The sequence below is a fragment of the Danio rerio genome, chromosome 4, assembly GCF_052040795.2.
Source record: "Danio rerio strain M-AB ecotype USA chromosome 4, GRCz13ab, whole genome shotgun sequence".
In the NCBI taxonomy this organism is placed as follows: domain Eukaryota; kingdom Metazoa; phylum Chordata; class Actinopteri; order Cypriniformes; family Danionidae; genus Danio; species Danio rerio.
The window spans coordinates 50,506,168-50,520,574 of NC_141024.2; the positions used below are offsets into that span (position 1 = coordinate 50,506,168).

Here is a 14,407-nt window from a genome sequence, read left to right on the forward strand (position 1 = left end):
GTAGAGTATTTGGATGACTTGGTTATTTATAGCACGTCTTGGTCTGAGCATATAAAACAACTAGAGACCTTATTCAACCGTCTGTCGAGTGCCAACCTCACTATCAATTTGGCAAATTGTGAATTTGGTCGAGCAGCTGTGACTTATCTTGGGAAAATTGTGGGTGGTGGACAAATCGTCCAGTCGAGTCAAAGGTGGAGGCAATTCGTAATTTTCCAGTGCCCACTACGCGCTGTGAACTCCGTCGCTTTTTAGGGATGGTTGGATACTACAGAAATTTTTGTAGAAATTTTACTGTAGTTGCTTGTCCCTTAACTGACCTTCTCAGTCCAAAAGTACCATTCGAATGGTCTGAGGAATGTCAGATGAGTTTTGAGAAAATAAAAGCCATTTTGATTAGTTCTCCAGTCCTATCTGCGCCCAATTTTTCTTCTCCTTTAATTCTTGCTGTTGATGCAAGTGACACTGGTGCAGGTGCTGTTCTCCTCCAGACAGATATAAATGGAATCGAACACCCTGTCTGTTTCTTCTCGCGGAAATTTAATAAACATCACCGAGGTTACTCAACCATTGAAAAGGAGGCGCTCGCACTTGTCCTTGCTCTCCAACATTTTGATGTTTATATTGGTTCTGTTTCGTATCCTTTAATTGTTTACACAGATCACAACCCCTTACTTTTCATTAGTCGGATGAAAAACCACAACCAGCGTTTGATGAGGTTGAGTTTGTTTTTACAAACGTTTCAACTAGACATTCGGCATATCCGTGGAAAGGATAATGTTATTGCGGACGCTTTATCACGCATCTGATAGAATAAATTGTAGTTTTTTTTTCAGGTAAGATGTTTTTTCTTCTCTACAATTTATTCTCTTAAGGTGAAGGGTGTTATGTGGGTCTGTGTTATTTAATTAATTTATTTATTCCCAGTTTGTGCTTGTTGCAATCAAGTACTAGGATGAGTGTTTCTACCCGGCTTATCCAGGATTGGATGATGCCCGTGACGTCACTGGGGATTCCCACTATATAAGGCTGACAGCAATGGCGTCTCTGTCTCTCTCTGTCTTGCAGTCTCTCGCCCTCCCTCAGCTCGGTGGTGGCTTGCGCTCAGGCGGTCTGGCTGGCGGTGCTGCGCAAGCCCAGCGATCATTCATCTAGATGCTGCTCCATTTAATGTTTTGCTCCTGTTCATCTTTTGATTCTTAGTTTGTAATGTGTTAACTAGTTTGTTTATTTTGATACTTTGTTTTGTAGCAGGTAGGGGTTTATTTTTCATAGTCACGTTCTGTTATTTATTTAGTTTAGCGAAGGTAAGCAGTGGCCCGGAAGACTCACCTATTTTTTATTCCTTTTCACGGGAGTTTAGGTAAGATCTGTCCATTTAAAACAGTTTAGTCAGAGACCTGTTTACCTTAGCTTCCCTACCTGTCTACTTGATTTTTGTTAATGTTTTGTCAATTTTTGAAAACTTATGATTCATGGAAAAATAAAACGTATTGACGGAACGTCAATGTAACCATTTCAAACTTCTGTGTCTTTCATATGTTCGGCTCAAACCTTGATTGTTGTTGTTATTCGAGCCAGATTAGAGTTTGGGCCATAACACCCACGATTAGATTGCAGCATCTTAACAAAGTCTGCACTGGAAGTCTCTCTCTGCCATTGCTCATTTTAGCAAGAGCCCTATTGAAACAGGAACAGTAAAGATTCACAATTAAAGTAGTAATACTCTACAACTGGATTTGAATATAATAACAACAATGTGGGGTCTGCTGTGATGGAATGAGTAATTTCACTCGTTTGTGAAATAACAGTTACCTTGTAATCAGGTGCTTAAATGCATTGCAGCTGGCTGCCGTTTGGAGTAGACTTTAAATGCCTTCAGGGGTGCTCAAATAGGGAAAGAACTATGGTTGACAGGAAGGTGGGGTAGCGTGGCCGAGTGGTCTAAGGCGCTGGATTAAGGCTCCAGTCATTTCGGGGGCGTGGGTTCAAGTCCCACCGCTGCCAGGCAGTCCTTTTAGGATGCTTGAGATGACCTCTCTGCTTGAGCAAACAGACTTGCAAAGTGATACTGCATGCTTCCGCTCACATCCAAACGTAGACTCCTTGGCCAAAGTTGAAGAGCTTCACTAGGAAGCTCGGCGTCCTCTCTGCTTCCGTAAAATTGGGCAGAAAAGGGACCACTGCATGGAGTCATCTGGGATAGCATTGCCAAGGGTTCTAAGGCGCTGGTTTTTGGCTCCAGTCTCTTCTGGGGCATGGGTTCTAATCCCTCCGCTGCCAGGCAGTCCTTTTAGGATGCTTGAGAATGATCTCTCTGCTTGAGCAAACAGACTTGTGTAGGGGATCAACCTACGTTTTAATATCGATCAGGGATTAAATAGCTAATTTCAATGAATCGGATCCTGAAGATTCGAATCATTGTTTTGACTCAAATGAGTTAGATTGAATCAGATCAAAAGATTCACACTTTATCTACCATTTGTCCCGCAAATAGAAGACATCGTATCTTACCAATCTTGTTTATATTATTTACGTGGCCAACGATCATAACATAACACAGTATTGGTTTAACTTTTAGCAAGGTAACAAGATCTACAGCTCAAGGCAATGACTTAGAAGCACATAAACAAGAAAACAGTTCTTACAAAATGAGTACAAAGATTTATTGAGCTACACTACGATAAATGAAACTAACTACGTAATAAGCAAACAACAAACAAACACACACATTCACACATACACACAGAGGCAGTTCAGAGGATGCAAAATGAGTTGACAACGTCTTAAATTAATTCTAATACTTCTTGCAAGATCTTAGAATAACACCTGAGAAACCACAAAAGCAGAGATATGGCTTATCTTTAACTGCTTAAGATCAATCTGCACAAGATCAGCAAGAGACAACATTAGTTTGTGTTACTTGCGCCCTTTTTGCTGAAGTCGAATCTCCCTCGCCGGCTGGCCTTGGGGAAACACGGTGCTCCTGATTGGGTAGTTTCTCGCTTCGATGACGTCTATGGGATTCACACGCTCGTGAATGGCTGTTGTCCTGGGTTACCTAGGTGACGGACTGCTGAGAGTCGGTTTTGCGAAAGTTCGTGCAGTTTCGTGAGTCTCGAAACTTAAGAGGTTTGCGTGGAAGTTCGTGGTGACCCAATCGCGTGGCGGCACGGTGTCCGGGCAGGCGAAAGGGGGCAGAGAGCAAAAGCATGCGCAAGGGCCATTGTTTTTAATTTAACTGATTTAATTAATCATTGGCTAGTTAGCCGAAGGGTACTAGAACATCTGCATAGAAGTACTGGTCAGAGGAGCCCGAAATCAATTGGCGCTCTGTTATCCTGATAGTATAAGCCCTCAAGCTAGTTCAATGAATGAGACCATTGGAGATGCCCAAGATTTCAGATTCAACTTGTGTTGACCACTGCAATATGCCGATGAGTTCCTTCACTTGCAAAGTGATACTGCACGCTTCCGCTCACATCCAAATGTAGACTCCTTGGCCAAAGTTGAAGGGCTTCACTAGAAGCTCTGAGTCCTCTCTGCTGTTCTGCTTCCGTAAAATTTGGCAGAGAAGGGACCACTGCATGGATACATCTAGGGTAGTGGGGCTGAGAGGTCTAAGGCGCTGGATTTAGGCTCCAGTCTCTTCCGGGGCGTGGGTTTGAATTCCACCGATGCCAGATGTGGTTTTAAACACAGCCAAACTGCTTGAGTGTGTGCACTCTCAGTGAACGCTGGAACACTCAGTGAACACTCTTCACTAGGAAGCTTTGTGTCCTCTCTGCGTCTGTAAAATTTGGCAGAAAAGTACATTTAAGTACATGAGAGAGTACATTTAAGTTGGCAACTAGTCAGTATAATGTGTTCTTTGAAACTCACGGCAGACTCGTTGGTGTGACAGCAACACATCCCTAAGCTCGAATCTGCTCAGGAGCAAGTGTCTTTCCCACGATTAGATTGCAGCATCTGGTAAGACCAAAGCTTGAAATTTGCATTACGTGAGTGCATGAGACCAATAGAAGATCAAAACATGAGCTATATGGAGCAATCAGTCGCTTTTAGCAACGTCTAATCATATTGTTTTATCCCGCATTTTTTTGCAGCGCTGTACGAAAGAATTTTGCAAGCACAAACTCTAGTGTGACCGCGGCCCAACTTGCTTTCAGATTAACTATGCCCAGCTGCTATATATATATATATATATATATATATATATATATATATATATATATATATATATATATATATATGAGCCTACCTTAGACAGAGTGGGTGCATTTAGAAGCTGATGTGCTGTGGTGTGGAAGTTTCTGATTAAAAGTTGCTTTCTTGATTTCTTTGTCACTTGATTTGTGCCTGTACCATAACAGATCTCTCTTGTTGTGATATATGTCTTGGTAACCTTTAATGTGTTGTTTTTTGCTCATTGATTCAACTGCATTGAGTGAGTGAGTGCATTTTCCCTCCTTCTCCTGGTTAAGAGATAAAGCTATATAATAGAATTAGTTATATATCAGATAATATAAATAAATTATTAGCAACAAAAGACCAACTTCATAATGATTTTACTGTAAAACACTTTCATTTGAAGAAGAAAAAAAAGATGCTGAAGGACTGAATCAGATATGCATCCAGGGAGTTGCTGACGCATGTAACAAAAACAACATGAACAAAAAGTAGATTGGACCAGTTTCACAGAATTTTTTGTGGCACTGCAGTGCTTCTAAAGGGCTCATTGCTTTAGGGGTATGATTCTTGCTTTGGTTGCAAGAAGTCCTGGGTTCAAATCCCAGACGAGCCCTATGTCGGTCACAGAAAAAGCAGTGATGCTTTGGTGTTTCTGTGTTAATTGAAGCAACTTTTGCTGTGACTTTAGTTAATAAACATTTAGTTGATTTCTAATCTGAATTAGCCTAACCTGTACAATTATAGACAAAAAAGCAGTGGCAATGATTCGGTTGTTAGATTTGTTCATGGATCTTGAACAACGCACCAGCTTTATATGCAAGCACCATTTTTGTGTTTGTACGCAGTCTCTTCTCTGTAGGCACCATGCAGGATTCAAAATGACCTTTCGTGTTAGGAATCTTGTTACCCTTTTAGTCATAACAGGAAATATGGATGACAATGAAGGAAGTTAATGACACACTAAAACATCTCAAGGTTTTCACAGCTACTGTGTTTCATCTACCAAACATTGCTCCCAAGTAGAAGTGAGACCTTCAAGAACGACCCAGATGGGACTTGAACCCACAATCCCCAGCTCCGGAGGCTGATGCCTTATCCATTAGGCCACTGGGCCATGTCACCAGTCTTCTATCAAGGATCTCTTGTATGCCTTCAACAAGATGCCACTGCATGGAAAACTGCACTTTAGGATCTCAATGCCAGTTTGAATTCCGTCAAATAAAAACTAATGGACAAACTTTTTCTTTCTGTAATCATTCACATTCGCGTCTCTGGTTCTGGGGTATGGTTCTAGCGTATAGTATGACCGGTCGTGAGAGTTTCGAATTCCAGTCAAGGCCACTCTCATTAACTTGAAATCACAACCTTTCAGCAGCTATTTTCTTGTTTGCATTTCATCACCATCCACCTAACATGAGACCGTGAGTTGAGAGCCACGGGGTACTTGAAGTCAAGATCTCCATTACCAGAGCTTAGCGGAACCATTTAGTTTCTAACTTGACAGTGAGATTCGAGCAAGATTGGAAGAATCTTAATTGAAGTGTGCAGCAAGTCTGAGAATTCTAAGCTAACTATTATCCTCAGATCATCACACCTAAGCTTCGAGTGGTCAGGATTTTTTCACACAACTTAAAAGTAACCCAACAAACATGACTTGAATCCACAATCTCCAGTTTGGAAGGTTGATGCCTTATCCATTAGGCCACTGGGCCAACACAAGCATTTACTATATCTGTTGTATGACTCAGTAAGTTCTTGTAACTCAGAAAAAAGCACTTTAGGATTCCTATTGCTTTCAGACGATCTGGTGTGTACACCTAATGACAAAAGAGCTTCTCTGAAGAGTTTTCCATTGTCATGTCTTTTTGACCTAAGGGTATGAACCTAGCTTTTTGAAGGTCACACTGGATTGTGCTGCACAGCCAACTTAAAAGGAACTGCATCAAAAACGACCCATATGGGATTTGAACCCACAATCCCCAGCTTCGAAGGCTGATGCCTTATCCATTAGGCCACTGGGCCACTTTTTTTCTGCCTGTAAACTAAAATATGTATCCATGGGGGTTGCTGATGCACGTAACAAAAACAACATGAACAAAAAGTAGTTTAGACCAGTTTCACAGACTTTTTTGTGGCACTGCTGGGTGCTACTTCAGGACTTGTTAGTCTAGGGGTATGATTCTCGCTTAGGTTGCGAGAGGTCTTGGGTTCAAATCCTGCATGAGTCCCCTGGCTGTCACAGAAAGAGCAGTGAAGTGGTGCTGTGCTGTGCTGTCTAGGGTATGTCTATGTTAATTGTAGCACTTTCAACTGTGAAATCAGTTAATGAACATGAAGTGGACTTCTGATCTAAATCAATCTGACTCGCACATTTATACAGACAAAATAGAAGCATCATATTTTGGAACCATTCCTATAGGATAATTTCTACAATATTTTAATGGGATACAATTTATATCTTAATTAAGATATGCTTTTCTATTCACTTGTTAAGTGGTGACGTGTTGGTGACTTATGTAATACTGTTTCCGGGTCCAAGCCGCCACTCGTTTGAGTTGAGAAATTATTTGTTTATGATCACTTTTTATTCATATCACACATTAAAGTTAATTTTTTATAAAGTCAGTATACGCAACAATCTCTGGGCTTGCTGCATCACAAATACCAGAATTTTAACAATTTATAAAAAAATTAATTACTTTCTGGCCATTGTATATTAGGCATGGACATATATGTTGTGATCTTGATTTTCGAAACTAAATCGCTTTGTAAACATTTATTATTACCATTTCACGAGTCTCCCCATTCAGTTGAATAGAGCGCTTGGACCCGGAAGCCACTTTGCATGACGTCTCACTGAACTAGCAGATTGTCTCTCTTAGTTTTGAATGTTTTATGCAGTTTGCTTAAGCTCACCTTCATGTACTTGAGTGTACAGTATTAGTGCACAAATTTCCATACAAACATGTCTATACCAAAAACATATACAATGTCGCTAGACCAAACTGTGGGCTGGCCCACTCGAAACAGAAGTTCACTGTGGGCCCAAAGCAAGTCCACACAAAGAGGAGTGTATATGGCCACACTGGGCGAAGTATAGCTATACTGGGGCACAGTATCTGGGTCAGAAGTATGTCCTATAAGCATGCTCTGTGGGTATTTAGTAATTAACAAAATAGTAAGGTCCCACTAATACTAAGTTGAGTCCAGGCACAAAATGTGCCTATAAGGTCCCAGTAAAGCACTTATATGCAGGGCCATTGTGGCTTTAACACAGAACAAAACTAGTTCACTTCTACTATGTAGCAAAATAGCACAATATCACTTCAACTGCATAATTACATATTTTGAAAGCATAAAGAAAAATCAGTAATAAATGAAGCATCTAAAAATATAAAGACAACATGGACTATTTTTCAAAGGTTTGGGACAAAACTGCTTTAGTTTATAAAAATGCAAATATAAAAGTAACCTTGTAAATAATTATTCCTTTTTAATATGTTAACTTTTCAATTTGAATATGTTAAAATATAATTTATTCCAATGATGTCAAAGCTGCATTTAAGGCATTTGCGTCCGACATGAAACCATTCAAATGATTTGGTGCTTTAAAAACATTTAGATTTTTTATTGATTCAAAACTACTCATGCATTTTGACTATTTTTTATGTTTTGTGTTACAATGTAAAAGTTATTAATGTCACACACACACACACACACACACACACATATATATATATATATATATATATATATATATATATATATATATATATATATATATATATATGATAAAACAGAACAACTATATATAACATTAATTTATAAATCTGTCCTCTCAGGGGCATCAATATACTTATGTCTGATCACTGATCTTCTGCTCTTTCCATCACCCTGTGTCTTGCAAGAAGTTTTCACTTTGGATGCTGTGGCCAAGCTGCTTTTTGTATCACCTAAGTGAGACAAAACATAAAAAATATATTGAGTTAAACAAAACAAAGTTAAATTTTCATGTTTGTATTTTCCCTACCATTTGTACCCTAAAATTTCTAGAGTAAAGAATGTTTTGGGGAAACTCGGGAAATACCATTTTTACAGGAGTTCCAGGATGACAAAGTTCTAGACATTTCTACACTCAAAACAAATTAAGGCTTTGATTTATTTATTTTTTTCAGAGAGAGAGAGAGAGAAAGAGAGACGAAGAATGCAAACAAACTAGTTGAATAGAAAACAAATAGATGGATGCATGCAGAAAACCATTTCTGTGCAATTCCTGAGAACCCCAGTTGTTAGCATGCACGCAGAAAAAATATACACTGCTCATGCATTGTGAGACTGGCATAACAGCCTTCCATGCAGAGGTGTCTGCACACAGTGAGTTTGCACGTCAACTTCAATCACCTGATAAAACTAAGTTTAAACAATATGATGATTTTATTTTGACTGAGCTTGGCTACTGTAAGATAGATAGTTTTGTATGAAGCAGAAAAGAGAAATGTAATTCTTGGCCACCAGAGTCAGGTCTCAGACAACAGATAATTCTATAAAAAAGATTAAATTAATATTCATAGAAAATTTATTTTTTAGATAATCTTAACATATCACACCAGTTGAGTCTTGGTTCCCAGTTACTGCTTCCAGTTGAGGGGGAGCCGTGCTAGGTTAATCACTTACAGAAATTATGTCCAGTCCTCTTCCTGGAGAACCAATGTTCCTAAGAGTTTGGCTCACAGCTGCCCAGACATCTGCTTGGTAGCTTCAGGTGCTTGATTGGCAGGTATAACTGTGCTGGACTGGAACTGGAGTAAAAATGCAATCAGGACTAGATGTAATCCAATACTGCAAAGAAAGAAAAAAACAAGCAGTATGTTAATAGCATAAACACAAAGTTTAAAAAGAAGATGTAATTTTTTCTTTCAGCAAGCAAATACTAACAACGTGTCAGTGCAGAAACAATGATCTGATCACACAAGATAAAAAGAAGCGCAGTCCTCCCGCCCACCGAATTGATTGACAGCTTCGCGTAGTAACATGTCCCGGTAGTCACGTGTTTAATCATGTCAACAAGACCAGACGTGCACAAAGCAACCGGGAATAAAAGGTCTGTTCAGTTCGCTAGGATCATCAATCATCATCAAATGTGATCAAGAGTAAGTTTCACATGTTTAAAGTGTTTTAAAACAGTGCACGTGTGTAATGAAGTACAGTGATTCACTTCAGCTTTACTTCATCAGCACAGCCGCTTGTCAGAACAATTATAAAAGAATCAGGTTTATTTTGCACATTAACATGACAGATATCTATACAGCAGTAAAGATTAAGCTGTATCCTGTCACATATGCGTGTAAAAAGAGTGGGAAGCTAAACACGCTCTGTCTGTCAGTGTGTGTGCATCTGTGTGTGCGCACGTGCGTGAACTTTGTACATTGACATTGTGGGCTCTGTTTTGACGGTCCATGCGCAGATCGCAAACGTTTTCAGGGCGAATGCATTTATGCTAACTTAAGGACGGGAAAATCATGGCGCATGGTCTAAAAGGGTTGAGTTTATTTTCTTAATGATTTACAAGTGTGTTTTGAGAATAAACCAATCAGAGTCTCATCTTCCATTACCTTTAAGAGCCAGCTGCGTCACGCCATAAGCGCATTGCTATTAACATGACGTAAAGTAAGTTCACTTTCACTTTTGCTCTCGTGGATAGGGAAACCTTACCGCACAGACATTAATTTTGTTTGTTAAGTGCAAAGAGTTGTTTCAAACTATTTCTAAATTCAGTTCTAATTTCCAGCAAACTAAAATAAATGAATAATAATAACAAAGTTTGGTCAAAATACTGAGTTATTTCCAAATACACCCGCTATGCCCCATATGGTCTAAAACCTGACAGGTGGACAAATCTAAGCTTGTTTTTAATAAAACAAATATTAATATGGCTATAATAAATAATACTGCTAATAATGATAACATTATACAAAAGAAAATTGAATGAACTGAAAAAGCCTCCCGAGATGAAGAAAGTATGAAGGCAGTGGTTTTTAAATTAATGTAGGCTATAAATTAATATGTTTTGTAATATTTTAATCATTTATATTTATATACTATATATATCCTTATTATATATCCTTAATATATTATATCTTTTTCATATGTAAAGATATTTGCGTATTGCATCTTGTGTGTAGTGTGTAAGCCAGGCGCACTTTGCGCCAGACAATAGACGGACTTTGTTCTGGTCTAAAGATCAGACTATTTACAGTTTCTCAAAATAGCAACGCGCCAAAACACTCCTGCTTTTTTAGACCAGAACGCCTATGGGCGCACAGTTGAGCGCAAATGCATTTGCTATTTAAACAGCGTGGCGCACTGCCTGAAAATGACCCTTGCGCCGAGCTTAAAGTAGTAAAAGACTATTGCGCTGCGCCTTGCGTATTGCGCAGGTTCATTAGGGTTCATTTAGCAGACCTTTTGAGACAAAGTTCAGCTTTTCTATCACTGTAGGTGACTTTTAAGTAAGTCTCTGTGGAGCAATCGGTTAGCGCGTTTAGCTGGCAACTGAAAGGTTGGTGGTTCAAACCCACCCAGGGACGAATTAAGCATTTTGCAGGCTTGCAACTGCTAACACGTGCACTGGGCATAGATCCTGGGCCTCATTCTGTCCAGCGTTACAAGATGAATTCAGAATTTAGCAGAAGATTGTCACGGGTAGGGAAGGTATTGATGTCAACAGTGTCTAGTTCTTAAGTAAGTTGCCTGGCTAGCTCAGTCGGTAGAGCATGAGACTCTTAATCTCAGGGTCGTGGGTTCGAGCCCCACGTTGGGCGTTTCTATTACCTTTCTGTCTGTCACAGCAAACTTTCATAAGGGTTTATGTAGCAGACCTTTTGAGACAAAGTTCAGCGTTTCTACCACTGTAGGTGACCTTTAACTAAGTCTCTGTGGCGCTACCTGGATCAGGATCGTCTGGCTCTCGCTCTCCATTGTCAGAATGGATGAGAGCCAATCGCGTTGCGGCATATGCAAATGAATAACAACACCGCTGTATTCTCACGAGCGCACAGCACAATATAACAGATCAAGGTAAGTTCTTTTTGTCAACGTTTAAATCTACTGATAAAAGCTGTTTTGTTTATTGTAGTCTTTTGTTATGTCACAGTCTTAGCCTCCTAACGCTGATTTATTAATGTATGACAAGAATTTTAACAAAAGTCACCCTAAGTTCACTGTTTTGTGCATAGTGTTGGCTGCTGGGCCAGTTGGCTGCCCGCACTCAACGGATTGTTTTCCATTACCCCTGTTCCCATCCCTTCTGTCTATGTTGTGTCTTGCCGGTGTGCTTATGCTAAGATAGGGCTGTTTTTCTCCCTTTTCTCACTTTGTCCTAATCAAGGGCCAGCTGAGGGGGTGTTTTTTAGCCTAACTGTCCAAATGTATCTTTCTTCGTTTCTAAATGCTGCCTCCTAAGATCTGTCTCCCCTGAAAAGTTGTTTGTGATGTTTTGTCTATGGTCTGGGGGGTCCAATTTCGCTATACGAAAGTGTAGTGACAAATAAAGGCTTGATTGATTGATTGAGTGTTAAAGATTACGACCCGCACCCTGTTTAACATTACAGACTTGAGATACGATTGCAGAAATCATTAATTTGTTTGAATGTGTGTTTAATTTAATAACTGTATCTATATGAACATGCATATGTACTGTATAAACAGTTGTTTGTGTTTATCAAAACGTTTGTCGACGCATCAACAGCATAAAGGTAAAGTTGGTTTTATATTCACACTGTCAGACTTTCCCCTTAATAATATAATTCCTTTAAAGTATTATTTGCAAACTCCAAACAGTGAAATCATATTAGAAGCCAATGACTATCAAAGTACAACATTGTTCATAGTCAAATAAACAGTGTTGATGTTGTTTTCAAATCATATTTTGCATGCTAATTCCGATCGAATATTCAAAGTAACATGGTAAACAATATAGAGACTTCTAAATGAACGAATGTGCGAATATAAAACCAACTTTACCTCTATATCAACAGCCCCCTCCCCCCGTATTTCTTAGCCTAAAACAAAATAAAGTTTACACAAAATTATAGTCTTTCTCTGCTAAATCTTCATTAGCTATATGAATTGTAAGAATAAATTTAAAGCTGTAATTGCCTGCCTTTTGTTGCTAAATGTTTATTATGTTTATATGATGTATAACTGTTACTACAATGATGTACCCATAAGATATAGCTGCTAAATAATAATGAGCTATATGAATTATAGTTATGTATAACTAATGTGTTACAGTCATTCTGCTCTGAATAATAAAATTTTGTCTTTTGCGGCTAAATGTTTATTATTATGATTACTATTGTGTTAATGTGTTATAATTACCCATCTGATAAAAGAAATGCATGCCTTTTGCTAATATATATTTATTATACTTAATAACAATTATTTATAACTGTTGTGTTGTAATCATGTACCTATAATTAATTTTATTTTTATGTTTCTATTAATCAATATGTTTTTAATAATATCCCTTTACCGGTTCCAAGATGGCGGTTTGAAGGAAGGCTGTGTGTAGTTAAGCGGTAGTGTCACGTTGTCATATTTTATTTTAAAACTTTCAGTAGGTTACGTTTTTACACGCGCAGACTCAGTATTTTACAGTATGAACATGAATGACTACTTTCTGAGGCAATCGAAAAATATGCTACGTAAAAAAACGCAGTTTACCAGCCGTGAAGAGGCTAACGAACATCCTGACGGCGCTAACACGAGCTCATCCACAAACCCAATGTCGGACGCGGCAACGGAGATTACAGCTAATATCTCTAAACTCATAGATGATAAAATGGACCCGATATCACAGCTACTGCAAATGCACCACGCGGAGCTAGACGAGCATAATAAAAGGATTGCAGAAGCAGAAACCAGGATATCTGAGGTGGAAGACGAATTGTCCCCTTTCAAAACTAAACTACAAAGTCTGGAGAAACTTATGCACGATTTGAATGAAAGGGCGGACGACCTTGAAAACAGGGGCAGACTGAAGAATATCCAAATTGTCGGATTACCTGAGGGCATAGAAGGTGAAAATCCAAAGCAATTCTTCGAGTCATGGCTTCCTGAGACCCTCGTCATCACAACAAAAGAGGGCCGTATAAAGTTAGAAAGAGCGCACCGGTCCCTCGCTCCGAAACCCCCCGCCACACAACGACCACGTCCTATCCTGGTAAGATTTCACAATTTCCAAGACAAACAACGTGTGTTAAATGCTTCGCGGGAGCTGGGATCCAGAGGTTCTCCTTTTAAATTTATAGACAGCACAGTGATGATTTTTCAGGATTTCTCCGCGTCCGTTCTCCGTAAACGCAGGATGTTCGACGAAGTCAAGAAACGTCTGAAGTCCATAGGCGTGGAATATAGGCAAATTTACCCTGCTCTCCTCAAGGTAAATTTTCGTGGCTCAGTGAAGGTGTTTCATGACCCAGCTGCTGTTGTGGCATTTCTAGACTTGTTGAATGCAACGTCTACCGATAGTACCTGAATCACCTGATGGGAGACCACTTGCGTGATAGTCGCCCAACTCATACCACAGACACTCACACATTAACGTGAAGGCAGACATTGTGAATTTATCTGGGTATTTGAGAAATATTGGCCAATAAGGCGTACTGTTCGGTTTATTAAAACCATGCTGATGTTTATAGCGGCACTACCGCTTAATATTTAGGTAGGAGTTTTCTTAGTAGTTCCTTTTGTCGTTAAGGGGCCTCTAATTCACAGTTACTCTCATAACGAGAGCTGGTGTGAAATATTTTGATGTTTAATGACTGTTCTATTGTTCCAGTTTTGTATTTGTTGTATACTTGGATGAATCCTTTTTTTATCTCCCCATTTTTTTTTCATTTTCGTTCTTTTTTCCCTTTTCGTACGATATTCATGCAACCTTATCTATATAAATGGGGGTCACATTATGTTTAATATATACTTAAAATGGTAAATCTGAAGGTCTGTACTTGGAATGTTAATGGAATTCACACACCTGTTAAGAAAGGTCCTGACTTATCGAAACAAGGAGGGGTTGGACGCTGCATTACTTCAAGAGACCCACTTAAATGACCAAGAACATACTAAGCTTTCGCAGGGGTGTTATGCCCAAGCCCATATTTCCTCTTTTACTTCAAGGAGTAGGGGTGTAGTTATTTTAATTAAAAAAGGTGTG

The 14,407-nt window shown here is 39.1% G+C and overlaps 5 non-coding genes across 5 annotated transcripts; 3 read left to right on the forward strand and 2 right to left on the reverse strand.

The window, feature by feature from the left end:
• Window positions 1-1,925: 1,925 nt before the first annotated feature.
• On the forward strand, window positions 1,926-2,007 carry trnal-aag (transfer RNA leucine (anticodon AAG)). The gene has a single exon. It is a non-coding gene; the product is annotated as a tRNA-Leu (tRNA).
• Window positions 2,008-5,232: 3,225 nt separating this feature from the next.
• On the reverse strand, window positions 5,233-5,305 carry trnar-ccg (transfer RNA arginine (anticodon CCG)). The gene has a single exon. It is a non-coding gene; the product is annotated as a tRNA-Arg (tRNA).
• Window positions 5,306-6,140: 835 nt separating this feature from the next.
• trnar-ucg (transfer RNA arginine (anticodon UCG)) lies at window positions 6,141-6,213 on the reverse strand. Its single transcript has one exon. It is a non-coding gene; the product is annotated as a tRNA-Arg (tRNA).
• A 4,491-nt stretch (window positions 6,214-10,704) lies between these two features.
• trnaa-ggc (transfer RNA alanine (anticodon GGC)) lies at window positions 10,705-10,778 on the forward strand. The gene has a single exon. It is a non-coding gene; the product is annotated as a tRNA-Ala (tRNA).
• A 161-nt stretch (window positions 10,779-10,939) lies between these two features.
• On the forward strand, window positions 10,940-11,012 carry trnak-cuu (transfer RNA lysine (anticodon CUU)). Its single transcript has one exon. It is a non-coding gene; the product is annotated as a tRNA-Lys (tRNA).
• The last annotated feature ends 3,395 nt before the right edge of the window (window positions 11,013-14,407 follow it).